The sequence below is a fragment of the Rhinatrema bivittatum genome, chromosome 6, assembly GCF_901001135.1.
Source record: "Rhinatrema bivittatum chromosome 6, aRhiBiv1.1, whole genome shotgun sequence".
Lineage (NCBI taxonomy): Eukaryota > Metazoa > Chordata > Amphibia > Gymnophiona > Rhinatrematidae > Rhinatrema > Rhinatrema bivittatum.
In genome coordinates, this window is record NC_042620.1 from 313421784 (window position 1) to 313437097 (window position 15314).

A 15314-nucleotide genomic window follows, 5' to 3' on the forward strand; every position below is an offset into this window, starting at 1 on the left:
GTGGACTATTAACTGTATAGACCAGTGATCATCATATAGCGCAGGGTACAGTATATCTTATCTGGTAACCCACACGTATCTATATGAATTTAAAATTTTCTATTACATATCATTGGAAAGAATTGGATTTTTTTAGACATTTTGATAAAGCACGCAGAAGGAGGTTTGCAAACTACACTTTTTCGGAAACCCACAGACAGGAATAATCTGTTGAAGTTTGAGAGCCATCACCCGAGACATTTCAAGAATGGACTTCCTGTTGGGCAGTTTTTCCGTTTTCACAGGATCTCAATATCAAGATTTCATAGATCAGTCCCATCAATTGTCTACGCTCTTACAACAAAGAGGTTACCCTAAGAAATTGTAATATAATTAAAAAAGCATTTACAAGAGCACGTTTCTCGGACCGGGATCAATTGTTGAAATATAAAGCTAGATCAGATTGCGGCACAATGGTGTGTGTTAAAACATACCAATTTCACTAAGAGTATCAAAGAGATTATACAACGTAATTGGCACGTTCTTACAACGCTTGAGATTTTTAGAATTACACTTATGTTCTCATATACAAGAGGGCAAAATATTAAGCAACATATAGTGAGAGCGGCATTACCAGAGGAATCAGATTTGCCCGCAATAAGATCAGGAAATACACTGTGCATGCAATGTGACTTCTGCCATTCCACCATGTCTGGACCCACATGGAAGGATCCTAATACTGGCTACATGGTTAAGCAGAGATATAAAGCAAATTGTAATTCTGACCACGTAATCTATGAACTCTTATGTCCGTGCCTAAAATTGTACATAGGACGTACATCACAAAAGATATGGACCCGATTGATGGAACATCGGAGCAGAATTTCAATTAAGGACTTTAAATCTCCTATGGTCCCACATTGTATATCTGAGGGACACTCTTTTACTGATTTTCAATGGACAATATTAGAACATGTTCCACCGCATAAGAGAAGGGGGGATCGCATTGCTAAGATAAATTTAAGGGAAAATTTCTGGATGTACAGATTAAATACTGTAGAGCCTTATGGTCTCAACGACAAAATAGAATAGCACACAATAAATTCATAGAATCCAGAAATATTGTTATTCATATAAGTGCATTCTACTGTTACCAGTGGACCCCTGAGGAAGTGCCGCGGACTGCAGAGGATCTGTCAATCTAATCACCTTAGGAGGAGGGGGGCCTGAAGATGCATCCTGGCGCTGTTCCAAACTGGCCAAACTGTGCAAAAGAAGCACAAAATCCGCTGAAAAAATGCTGGGGAGGGGGGGGGGGGGTGGAGCTCCCAATGGAAGTCCCGAGTGAGGAATGGCAGGAAGGTCTGGCGTTGCCCCCTGGCCCGGGGTGTTAACCAGAGTTAAATCCGGTGGGGAAGGAGAAAAACCGCCGTCTGAATCCTCATTTGGCTGCCTAGGAGCGCCCGGCTCTGAAAACAAAATGGCTGCCGATCCCGCGCTAGACGTGATCGAGGCCGGCCCCCCAGTGAGCAGTCGCATCTGGGAGCGCAAAGACGAATGTCCAGCCGGCCTCGAGGGACCCTCCCCGCCGGGGAGGTACCTCGAACAAATGCCTTCGCGGGCGAGTCGCGCCCCGGGCTCTCCACAGGCAGCACATCGCGCTGAGCGCAGCATGGGGGAAGGGAAAGTCTGGTAATAAATGAGAAACACCCCCGGAGCCTGGCAGGAGTAGGTAAGAGAACCTCCGCTCAGAAAACAACGACTTGGCTTTTTACAAAAAGCAGAGGAATGTCGCCTCTCTGCTAGCGCTGCCCCGAGGAAGGCGGCGTCTCAGGGCAGTGTGCCATCGTGAGGGGGGGAGAGGTTGGACCACCAACATTCACCCCTGAAAGTCAGAGAAGCCTGAGAAGGAAAAAGTACAAAAACTCACCATATCTACTCTGAAAAATGCAAGGTAATACTGCTACCAGTTCTGCCTGCAAGTTTGGAAGTGACTGAGAAGCCAGAAACCCTTTTTTTTTTTTAAAACTTGATCCATCCAGACAGTGAAAGAATTTAAGAAGGCATGAGAGAGAGAAATCTAAACTTCTATCCCTTTGTAACTGAAATGGGGAACCGCATGTTCTGCAACTTTTATCTGCTGGAGTCAGAGAAATACTGGAGGGACGCAGAGGGCGCTCCAGGCTATAAGAGAGCACCCTTCAAGCTTTTCTCTGACTCCATCTGCTGGAAGAGAGAGACAACCCACTGTCTGGACTGATCCGTGGTACAACAGGAACGAAAATTAGCAGGTAAGGAATAATTTTCTTTTACCAGCGCATATTCGCTTTACCTGATCACATGGTTTAACCCATGCTTGACACCAGGGTTTTTCCTAGGCTTTCTGGGTGTAAAATGGCAGGGCTGGCAAGTATCAGTGTCAGACGCTGTGATGGAGCAGAGCCGCACATCATCGTGAAAAAAAGTCAAGGTGAGAGCCATTTTCTCTTTCCATAAATTAGTTTTAGGAGCCTAAGTTAGTTGGACTATTTTTTAATATAAAGAAGAAAAAGAAAAGTAAAATATTTTTCAATCAGGAATTAGCTGAGGAAATACATGTCCATGCTGAATACTTGTTGATGATAAAATGGAAGTATAATAAGTAAGAAGTAAAATATGATCTTTATATAGATACGTATGGGTTACCAGATAAGATATACTGTACCCTGTGCTATATAATGGTCGCTTGTCTATACAGTTAAATAGTCCACTCAAAATATTGGAAGTAAGAAATATTTTTATTTTTCTGTGATTTATTTTTTTCTTACATATAGAGGTTCACATAATTTAGTATTGTTACATTAACCCCTTCTAGGATAGCATGCATTCATATCTATATACGACACAATACACAGTAAACTCTCCAGAGTGGGAGGGATGATAGGGTTTGGGGAATGGGGAAATAGGCCATGTGGCTTGGGCAGCCAAATCATTATCTAGTTCATCATACTTTAGTGAAGTTGTGTCCTGTGTTGTCAGACTTGCAAGAGTGAATGAAATGGCATACAGAGGACACACAAACAGCACTTGTATCTCATGGTGCCTTTAGGTAGGAGGCACTAGGAAGGGATGATTTCAAAAAAAGCTGGACTAGATGTAGTATGGCATAAAACAATTGCTTGATTAAGTCTAGTTACCTAAATGATCGTCAGCAAACAGGAGAGTCAGGTATGCTACATACATATATATAAATCAGAACTCTACCTTTGACAGATCAAGTGGGTAGGCAGCAATGTTCCCTTCGAGGAGTAACTAGGTGTGTGCCAATTTTTTCCATGTGAGCAACAATTTTTTTAAGCCAACAATTTTTGAGCACCAGTATTAGCATTGCATTTCTGTATACAGCACAAAGAAAAATAAGCATGTGAGCGGCCATGTAAAACTTCTGAGCAATGCTTTGACATGTATGAGCGATCACTCACACGCTCTGCTTAGAGGGAATTGTGATAGGCAGTCAGATCACACATTCTAACCTTCCAATATCGGCACCCCCTCTATTGAAAATTTTTCTCTCATTTTCGGTTTAGTGTTAAAGGTAGAGAGTCCTTTCAGTACTTCTGCAGCATTTGCACTGTGGTCATTTACAGGACTCGAATGCTGCACTCGTGAATTTCTTCATTTTCTGACTGATATCCATGATGGTTACAAAAGGTAGATATGTCCAACTGATTGTCCAAGGGTTATGGCCTCCCTCCTTTCTTCAGCTGCTGTTCTAAAATCAATACTGAGACCCAGGGGAGGTATCCTGGAGGGTCCACCGGATTACACCTGTAAGTATTTAATCGTAGGTTATGGTAATTATTGTGGCTTTCTATGTCCTGTCTGTGCATGCTTCTGTTGATAGTCTAGAATTGCCGGGTAAAGTGCTATAAGACGTGCTTAGGTTATTTATGTTCGAGTGAATTGCTTGGCTTTTATTTTTCAGAAAGATGCTGGAGAAGCACAGGCTCTCTTTTCGGTTGATGGGGCGCCCTCTGCCTGCAGAGCCCAGGAACATTGCGACATCTCTGTAGCTGCAGCAAAATACTTATTTCAAAAGAGAACAACACTAGCGAGTAATGTCCAGCTGGGCAGGCAGGATATTTGCTTCCTTTGCCCTGACCATGCCTGTATGTGTTAATGTGAATTCATGTGATACTTATTCATAATACATGCTTGTGTTGGCTGGTTTGTTCATTTCGTACACATGAGCCCAGGCGAGCTGTCACAATAACACTGATGGTCCATGGATGTCCATGAAATCACTTGTGGATTATATTTGGTGTCTCTTACTCTTGGGGGGAGAAGGTCATTCAGCAGTTTGGTCTTGGGCCCATTCTTTTGTTCTGCAAAGTGTTGCTAACTTTCCTTTCCCTCTCTGATACACACTGGGATTTCATTGGTTCTACGCAGGGCTTCTAATTTTAGGTATTAATAAATTGTAAATGTAGATGTTTGTTTTCCGGCTAATAAGGGGTTCTTCGTGGATACCAAAAAAATCAGTGTGTGTTTGGTGTTTTCGTGGTGCAGGTGCTATTGTTGGCTACCTTTTCCAGTTGAATCAAATACATACATTTGTGCAGTTGCGGAGTTATAGGCGTGGAAAAGGCACAAAAACAAAGCGGAGGATCCAGGGTAAGCAAAGGCGAGGTGAGAGAATACTGGGGGAAATGGGGTTCATCCAGTATTTATCTAATTAGCACCTATTTTACGCGCGTAACCCTTTTAAAATCCACCCCATAGTGTTTAAGATCCCCATTGTATTTTCTTAAGTAAGGTTTAAGATTTGCTTTCTTATTCTGTTTCTTTGTCTCTTTATTCTGCCAGACAACAATATGCAGCTTCTGCAGCCAGAAAAAGAGCAGGAAGAAGAGGCCCTCCAGCAGGAAATACATTTTCCAGTATCACATTGCAAAAATTGAGACAATGCTTTTATTTTTGCTAAGTGATATGAGGTTGGCATAACAATAGATGCTATGCAGTTCTTGCTGTTCTGCCAACATCATCTGTTTAGTACATTTCAGGGCAGTGCAAACCTCCTACCATACAATCCTCCCTGTTGGAGGAAGGCAGAGATGACAGGCCCAGTGATCTCCATCCTATGGTTTCTGAAATAAGAAAGGGTAAAGCAGCGGCATGGGCCTGGGGAAGTCTGCCCTGTAGCCTGGAAGAGAAAGAGATGGCAGTTTGGGCCTTTGGATGCTAACTCTGCAGAAGAGAGGAACTAATAGTATGTATTGTGAAGCAAGAATCCCTGTCTTTAGGCCCACAGAAGGGAGTAAAAATGAATGTATTAGTGGGGTTTGGGAGGGAAAGGTATGAAAATAGAAAAGAAGGTTATGGGTGAGAAAAATAGACCAAAAAGAAGAGAGTCGGAAAAGGAGTTGTAGAGGGAAGAGAGAGAGTGGATGATGAGAAGATGGAGAGAGTTGGAAAAGGAAATGTTGAGGGGGAAGGAGAAAGTGAAAAGGGAAAGGCAAACAACAAGATTGCGGGGAAGCAACAAGGAAAGGAGGAGAGAGAGGATAAGCCGAAACAAATTAAAGAACATAAGCAAGCGTTTTCTTAGAAGAAATAAACAAGAAAGATGCTCAGTGTCCTAGCCTCAAAAGGACCTTCTGCAGTTCCTTCAATCTGCTGCTCTTTTAACAACTTTGAATAATTTTGTTCATTTGCAAATCGGATCATCTCACTTGTTTCCTTTTTCAGATCATTTACAAAAAATGTTAAAAAGCACAAGTCCCCTAATACTGATCATTTCTGTGATACTCCATTAATAACCTTTCTCCATTTAGTCCTACGCTCTGTTTCCTGTGTTTTAACCAGTTACCGGTCCACAATAGGCTACTACCTCCTGTCCCATGGCTTTTTAATTTTCTGTGGAATCTCACATGGAGGATTTTGTCAAATGCCTTCTGAAAATACAAATACACTATATCAATTGGCTTACCTTTGGAATGCATTACCGGATTCACTGCGATTACTTTCTAACCCAATACACTTCAAGAAATCTTTAAAAACATACTTGTTTCAGATTGCTTTCAAAATTACACCAATCAAACACTAATTACCATATTTTTCGCTCCATAAGACGCACCTAGGATTCAGAGCGGGAAAATTAAAAAAAAAAATAAATGGTGTGCTAAACTGGCTCTGTTCCTGGGCATCTGTGCATCTTATGGAGCAAATTAAGGGAGGGCATAAAATTGTTTTTGGTCCCCATTTCATTTTCGAGTCTGGGGAGGGCCATTTCTGTCCACTCCCTGGATCACTCCCCGGCCATTTCTGTCCACTCCCCAGTTTTTTTTTTGTTTTGTTTTTTTTCCCAACAAAGAGAACGATGGGAAAAAAACAAAAAAACCCCCCATCCCAACCCTTTAAAGTTAATTAACTACAACCCTCCACCTCCTGACCTCCCCCCCCCCCCAAGACTTGCCAAAAGTTGCTGGTGGTCCAGCAGGGGTCTGGGAGAGATCTCCTGCACTCGGGCCGTCGGTTGCAGTATTCAAAATTGCGTTGATAGCCTTTGCCCTTACTATGTCACAGGGGCTACCGGTGCCATTGGTCGGCCCCTGTCACATGGTAGGAGCAATGGACGGCCCACAAGATGGCGCCGGCCATGGGATCCCCAATGGCTCCCTCCATTGCCAATTTGTACGTAGCAAGGCCATACAAATTACAGCTGCTTTAGCGCGTTTGTGAGTTTTTTAAATAAAGTACACCGGCGTTTGCCAGTTTTTTAAGACAATCGTAGGGAGACAGAATTGCTGATGTGTGCACATGATCTTTCAGCACATTCAATCTCTTTTAAGTTATCCTTACAGCGTTTTTATGTGGTTATTTTTCCTTTCATTTTCAAATAAAGTAGGTCTTAACTAAATAGACATTTTTTGGATATACTTTTTGGATATCAGTCCTAAGTGGTTTATTCAAGCTAATACATCCATTGGGCTAAGTTAGGTTAATTTTTTCAATTTATTTACATTTTTATGTGAGCAAGATAATATTGCCGATGTGAACACAGCATCTTTTAGTGCAGTGAATATCAAGCAATGTTGTCACTGACATTTTATTTTTCATGTTTTTTGACGTGGCAGTTTTTCAAATACATAGGCACTTTATACGTTTTTTTCATATTTCTGAGACACTAGTTTAATAGTCATTTATGGGTTAAGTAGCACCATTTTTTGACCCTCTTTTGGAAATAGTAAGTTTGCACAAGTTTCACTCATGCATTGTATTGCTTTCTAATTCATAGCCTTACTTGCCTTGAACATATGGGTATTTTTCCACCACGCTCCCCCTTTTTGTGAATGACAGCTGTTTTGGCGCGGTTTTGAGCTTTTATAAAAAAAAGACGCTGGCGTTCTTTTGTCCTTTTTATGACGATCGGAGAGAGACAGAGTTGCCGATGTATGCATAGGATCCTTCAGCGCATCAAATAGTAAGCACTGGTTCCAATCTTTTTTAGTTATTCAAATAGTGTTTATGTGGTTACCTTTTTTAATTAACTAAGCTTAATACACTTTTTTGACATCAGTCCTTAGCAGTTTACATAAGCAAAGTTCGTTCAATTTTTTAACTTATTTATATATTCAGATTAGCTGTGAGATACACTTTTTATGCAACCAGTACAATATTGCTTACGTATGTATGGTATCCCTCAGTGTATTGAGTGGTTAAGCACTGTTTTCACTTATACTTTATTTTCTAGCTTTTTGACGCGGTAGTCTCTCCTTCAGTTCTTAAATATACAGGCAGTTTATATGGTTTTTGACATACTTTTGGGACACTAGTTTAATAATCATTTATTTTAAGCCAGTACATCTTTTGGGCTCAGGTTTTCAACTTAATTATGTACTCAGAATTTTAAATAAACATAGCAATTTTGTATGTTGCTGATTTGTCCCAAAGTCACAAGACCTTTTAGTTCAAAGAATTTTTACACTTGTTGGATCTATGTTTTTCATGTTTTAACGCGGCAATTATTTGCATCACAATGCATTGACTGTCTATAGCATTATGTATATCAGACATATATATATAATTTATTTTTTAAATTTTTTTTAAACATCATACACAGCATTGGAGAGCATTGCTCATTAATCACACTGCGGCACAGGTTATCTTTTTTGACTTGAGGTACATATACAATTTTTTATGTAATCAAATAATTTAATATTCACGATATTATTTATTGACCTCATTCTTATTATTTATTATTTTTTATCCATAAAATCACAGACCATTTGATGTATAGTTATATCTGAAACCTGGATACTCAGAAACCATAAAACGATAAAGCTGAGGTAAAGGCAATATATATTTTTATTGTTCTTGATTGATACTTCACCACTCACACAGTCAATATAATTTATTCTTTGATTTTCAGTTTTATATGTTATACCACATATATGCATGTTACTATTTTATAGAGATGTGAATCGTGTCCTCGATCGTCTTAACGATCGATTTCGGCTGGGAGGGGGAGGGAATCGTATTGTTGCCGTTTGGGGGGGTAAAATATCGTGAAAAATCGTAAAAAATCGAAAAAACGTAAAATCGCAAAACCGGCACATTAAAACCCCCTAAAACCCACCCCCGACCCTTTAAATTAAATCCCCCACCCAAATGACTTAAATAACCTGCGGGTCCAGCCGCGGTCCGGAACGGCAGCGGTCCGAACGGGCTCCTGCTACTGAATCTTGTTGTCTTCGGCCGGCGCCATTTTCCAAAATGGCGCCGAAAAATGGCGGCGGCCATAGATGAACACGATTGGACGGCAGGAGGTCCTTCCGGACCCCCGCTGGACTTTTGGCAAGTCTTGTGGGGGTCAGGAGGCCCCCCCCAAGCTGGCCAAAAGTTCCTGGAGGTCCAGCGGGGGTCAGGGAGCGATTTCCCGCCGCGAATCGTTTTCGTACGGAAAATGGCGCCGGCAGGAGATCGACTGCAGGAGGTCGTTCAGCGAGGCGCCGGAACCCTCGCTGAACGACCTCCTGCAGTCGATCTCCTGCCGGCGCCATTTTCCGTACGAAAACGATTCGCGGCGGGAAATCGCTCCCTGACCCCCGCTGGACCTCCAGGAACTTTTGGCTAGATTGGGGGGGCCTCCTGACCCCCACAAGACTTGCCAAAAGTCCAGCGGGGGTCCGGAAGGACCTCCTGCCGTCCAATCGTGTTCGTCTATGGCCACCGCCATTTTTCGGCGCCATTTTGGAAAATGGCGCCGGCCGAAGACAACAAGATTCAGTAGCAGGAGCCCGCTGGACCCGCAGGTTATTTAAGTCATTTGGGGGGGGGTTCGGGAGGGTGGGGGATTTAATTTAAAGGGTCGGGGGTGGGTTTTAGGGGGTTTTAGTGTGCCGGCTCACGATTCTAACGATTTATAACGATAAATCGTTAGAATCTCTATTGTATTGTGTTCCATAACGGTTTAAGACGATATTAAAATTATCGGACGATAATTTTAATCGTCCTAAAACGATTCACATCCCTACTATTTTATATGTTTGTTTTAGTTATGTTTTTATGATTTTTACTTTTTTATAAGTATGTGTTATTTATTGTATGTTGTAGCCCCTGATGCAGCCCCACTGTAAGAGGGTGAAACTCGGCCTGAGTCGGGCTTGTTTACAAATTTGTGTCTCTGCTCAATAAAGGAATCCAGATCGGACATTTGGCTGCTAATTCTGTACTGTTACTCCATAAAGGGTCATCCAGTTACAGTCACAGGTGGTTCGTCTGTGGGACCTGCTGGTTCCCAAGGCTTGGAATTATCTTCAGGTGCTAGGGTCCATGGCTTCCACACTTGATTTGATGCCATGGGTGTTTGTTCACATGCATCCGCTTTAACAGTCTCTCTTGTCCCATTGGAATCCTTTGTCGGAGGAATTTCAGCTGCCGTTGCTGCTCCAGGAGGAATCTAGGTCCAGTCTCTCGTAGTGGCTGTCACGGCCCAATTTGGAGAAGGCATTGGATCTGGAAGTTCCGGACTGGGTTGTAGTGACCACGGATGCCAGTCTCAGTGGTTGGGGAGTGATATGTCAAGGTTCCGCAGCCCAAGGACAGTGGTTTCCGATGGAAGCATCCTGGTCGATCAACCATCTAGAAACAAGGGCGGTCCAGGGGGCGCTGTTGTTTTTTCTTCCTCAGATTCAGGGCCAGGCAGAACATGTGTCCTTGGACAATACAATGACAGTGGCCTATATCAATTAGCAGGGCGGAACAAAGAGTCATCTGGTGGCTCAGGAGGTGCAGGAGCTATTTGCCTGGGTGGGACTTCATCTGGAGGTGCTTGCAGCCTCTCAAGTGGCAGGTGTGGACATTGTGCAGGTGGATTATCTCAGCAGACAGCTGGACCCGTGAGAATGGGAGTTGTCAGCAGAGGCATTTGCGCTCATTCGGACAGGTGGGGCGCACCCCAGTTCGATCTCATGGCAACAAGGAAGAATGCCAAGGCGGCCCAGTTTTTCAGCCGCTGGAGGGACTTAGGTTCCCCGGGGATCGATGCCCTAGTTCAGCCGTGGCCAGAGAGGCTCCTGCTATATGTCTTCCCTCCATGGCCATTTGTAGGTTGGGTGTTGCGTTCCATCGAGCAGCATCAGGGAAGAGTGATTCTGGTAGTACCTGAGTGGCCATGCTGGCCATGGTTTGTGGACCTGGTTCAGTTAGCGGTAGATGGGCCCTTCCAGTTAAGTCACCTGAGGGGGAGTTCTTCATCAAGGACCCATATTCTTGGAACAGGCGGATCGCTTCTGTCTAGCAACCTGGCTTTTGAGAGGCAGTGTTTCCGCTTAAAGGGGTAATCAGAGACGGTTATTACTAATCTTCTTCAGGCTGGAAGATCCACTACGACTTTGGCGTACATCAGAGTGTGGAGAGTATTTGAGTGCTGGTGTGGTGTCCATGACGTTCATCCTTTGTAGGTGAATGTTGCCAACGTATTGGGGTTTTTACAAGAGGGCTTGTCAAAGGGTTTAGCTTATACCTCCGAGTCCAAGTGGCAACCTTGGGTTGCTTCCGGAGAAGGTTACAAGGTCGACCCTTGGCTTCTCATCCAGACGTGGTATGTTTCCTTAAAGGAGTGAATGATTTGTAGCCTCCAGTCCATAGGATTTGTCCTTAATCCAGTTCTCCGGGTGTTGTGTGAACCCCGTTTTGAACCTTTGAGAAGGGCTTTGTTGAAGGACCTTACCCTGAAAATGGTATTCCTGGTGGCAGTTCATTCAGCAAGGTGAGTTTCGGAGCTCCGGGCCTTATCATGCAGGGAGCCTTTTTTGCGAATTTCTGATGATGGGGTTTTGTTGCTGGCTGTTTCTTCCTTTTTGCCCAAGATCATGTCGGCTTTTCATCTTAGTCAGACGGTGGAGTTGCCGAGATTTTCTCACCTAGAGCCTGATTTTCCCCATGCACAAGAACTTCATCTTTTGGATGTGTGTCAGGTTCTCCTGAGATTTCTCAGTCATGAATGGTTTTCAGACCTCGGACCATCTTTTTGTGTTATTCAGTGGATCAAAGAAGGGTTGGTGTCTCCACAGGAGACTTGTGCAGCAACGTGGTCCTCTTTGCACACTTTTACTAGACATTACCGTTTGGATGTCAGGGCCCCAGAGGGAGGGCTCCTTGGGGAAAGTGTGCTGTGTGCAGGTCTTTCGGGATCCCACCCAGTGTAATGGGGCTTTTGGTACATCCCACTTGTCTCGACTGATCTGGGGTATGAACATAAGAAAATGCCATACTGGGTCAGACCAAGGGTCCATCAAGCCCAGCATCCTGTTTCCAACAGTGGCCGATCCAGGCCATAAGAATCTGGCAAGAACCCAAAAACTAAGTCTATTCCATGCTACCATTGCTAATGGCAGTGGCTATTCTCTAAGTGAACTTAATAGCAGGTAATGGACTTCTCCTCCAAGAACTTATCCAATCCTTTTTTTAAACAGGAAAGGAAAATTGGTTCTTACCTGCTAATTTTTGTTCTTGGAATACCACAGATCAGTCCAGAATCCCGTCCCAGTATGATTGTGAGTAATGTTTCAAAAGACCTTTCCTGATTCTGGTTGCTGCAGAAGTCTGAATAAAATTGAATCTCAAAAAACTGAGAATTATGTACAAAGTTCTTTTTCTTGGCCCTAGTTAGGGGGGGGGGGGGGTCAGTCTTTGGTTGGGAGTTTCAACTTGTTCCCTAGCTCGCCTTACAGGGGTTAGATATCTTGGCTTGGGTCCAAGTCAATACTGAGGGACTCTGTTAAGTAGCAATGCCTGAAACGTTTTTATTCTCTGCCTCCATCTGCTGGTAGGGATGCAAAACCCACTGGTCTGGACTGATCTATGAGATTCAAGGAACGAAAATTAGCAGGTAAGAACCACTTTTCCTTTATTTCTGTGTTGCCATTTTTTTTACCTTTCTAATTCCAGTTAGCATTTCACAGTCTGTTTCTTCATTTTTGCTAGGTGGACGGCAGTATATATCCACTACTATATTCTTACCCATCACACATGGAGTTTCTTTTCATAAGGATTCTTGTTGCCAGGTTTTTGGCAGCAGCAGTGGCTATAGAGAAAGGTAGGATCACAGCTATACTTTACCTCATGCACCATCCCAGAAGAGACAATGTGTTTAAATGATTTTTTTAGTTTCTTTTTTTTTTTTGTTCTGTAAATAAAATTAATTTGTTGATATATTTAGTGTGTATAGTCCATTCATTTATGATCTCTTTAGTGTTGTGATATGTATGCAGTAAATGTTATAAATGTCCCACTGGTGAGGTGTGTATGGTGTGAAGATAGTGTACAGTAGCTTATGTGTTTGACAATTGATTGTATGTTTATTTACTTGGTATGGGTGAGTGCTTGCTAATGTGGCAATGCAAGATGTCAATACTATATGTGTCTTTTGTTATCCATACAGTTTTGGGAATTCATGGTCCCACAGATGTGTGTACTGTATCTGAAAAAAAATAAAAGGGTATATTTCGTATTTGTATGCCACCTATACAAAGTTTGTGTTGGAAACTTGGTATGCCTGTAGAAAGTGTGTGTGTTGTGCAAGTGTATATGAGTGTATGGGAATAAAGATTATGAAATGAGTTATATGTAGATTAATCTTGGAGATCATGATAAAGGAAATCAGAGATTTCTCAAAGGTAAGCAAAGCAAACCCTTCTGGACTATGCCTAGAGACTTTTGTTTTTGTTTTTTATTTTTCCTGGGAATCTATTAGGGTTTATTATGATAAGAATAAAAACAGGAGTAAATCAGTGGGAAAAAATAGCAAACTATTTTTCTGGGTGAATATCAGTTTATTTTGGTGGACAGAAGCCAGGACAGAAAACAATATTAAGCAAATTCTCTTACCCGCCCACTCAGCAGCATATCCCTTTCTGCCCCCATCCCTTGCTTAGCATGTCTTTTTCTCCCTGCTTCTACCAAAAATATCCTTGCATACTAGAGTATCTAAACTGAAACAGCTAATAGGGTAAGTTCAAGAATTTAAAGTGATGGTGACTAAGGATGTATCTTGTGATTTGGAGGACAAGGTTTCTTGTGTTATTGCAGTACTTGGTTTGTTGGTAGGACAGAGCAAAGCTCTTGAGCTAGAGAGCATGCCAGAGGAGGACCCACATTGTATTGTTTGGTGACTAACTGGTTAACTTGGGTATTCCCAGTGCTCCCCACTCCAGTCTTCTATGATACTACAGCAAGGGCTGCAAAAGTATGCAATCTACTGTGGAATTGCAGGAAACTGGAAGCTCCCCTGTAGAAGATGGGGAGCTGGGTTTAGTACGCAGTGGCTGGCTGGGTGGGAAGGTATATTTGCGGATATAAACAGTCTGCCATCAGGAGGACTTAAATAGTGATTCAGGTCATGTCATTGTCCTTTGACCACAGGCGTCGAACTGCCATTTTAAGCTGTGCAGCAGTGGGCCCCTGTTGGCAGAAGAGGAGGGTGTGGTCGAAGGCACTGCCACTCACCCAAACTGGTGCCAACAGGATCAGCAGGGGAAGAGGCTGGGTGAAAGGCATAAAATCAGCAGGTGGAGTGAGGATGAGGAATGAGAATTGATAAGTGGAAGGAGTGAGAGGATTATGAATTGATGGGTGTGGGGAGAGAATTATGAATTAGCGGGGGGGGGGGGGGGGGTTTGAGAAAGAAAGGTGCTAGAAGGATGTGGGTGTTAGTCTAAGATGATGGGGGCAGGAGGTATATATGAACCAGAAGATGGAGAAGGTTGTGTATGGAAGAGAGATGATATTCTCCCTTCTCCATCTCCATCCTCTAAGATGCCCCCTTCCTCTCTCTTCCATTCCTGAGATCCACTCTTTTCTCTCTCCTCCCCATTCCTGAGATCCTGTTCCTTTGCTGATCTCCCTTGCTTCTTTTCCTGCACCAACTACTAAGCTCTCTTTATTCCACACTTAAAAAAAACTTAAAAAAAAACCCCCAAAATAAATTATCCACTCGAAGTCAGAAAATAATTTTATTTTTAAATAAAATTATTTTGGTTATTGTCTGGTATTAGTTATTTTTTTATATTTTAGATTTCAGCTGTTTTATTATTTTTATTTGATTTATATTTTTTGTTTATCAATTTGTACATTTTTGAAATTGATATTCAACTGTGGACAGTCTGGTTAAGTTATCTGAATATCCATTGGGAGAGCTGTGCTTCTGAATATACCCAAATAAAGAGGAGTTGTCTGGATAAGTTTAGGAATGTTCAGGGCCACTTTAACCACTTTAGAGACCCTGGACAAATTTCTGTGTATTGAGCCTTTTTATTTTTTCCATATTGATTGCCACCCTCTCTTCCCTGACTTCAGCACTCTCCTCCTTTCTTTCTTGATGCGGCCTGCCTCCCCATTAATCTGGTGCTACTGGCCTGCTGCTGCAGACTGGTAGGAGAGCACCCACACCCATCTACCTTCTTCTGGCTTGCACTTGCCCATGCATTTTTGGTGTTTTTCTTTTTTTGGTCTGTGCAGAGCCACTGCAAGGGTATTAGGCTTCTTAGGTGAAGGTTCAGTGTTGGCATCCTCCTACAGTTAACTTATAGGCCCATTACCCCTCCCTCTCCACACACCCCCCCCCCCCCCGCAGCTGAGAATTTGATAATTAAAAACTCAATCAGATGAACCCTTCACTTCCCTTCCCAGAACAATCCTGTAAAAATAGAATTGGTCATCATACTTTTAAATATTAAACTTTGTTTCAGATATAAAATATTTGCAGACATATACATGTAATACAAATATGTTTCAGAATGCAACAGCATCTAATGAGTGTCATCTGTGATTTTTGGGGTAGAATGAAAAAAATC

General features: G+C 42.6%; 1 protein-coding gene across 4 annotated transcripts in view; it reads left to right on the top strand.

Annotated features, from left to right (window-relative positions):
- Positions 1-15314, top strand: part of HDAC8 (histone deacetylase 8) — a 273689-nt gene that overhangs the window by 65858 nt on the left and 192517 nt on the right. The window lies entirely within an intron of this gene.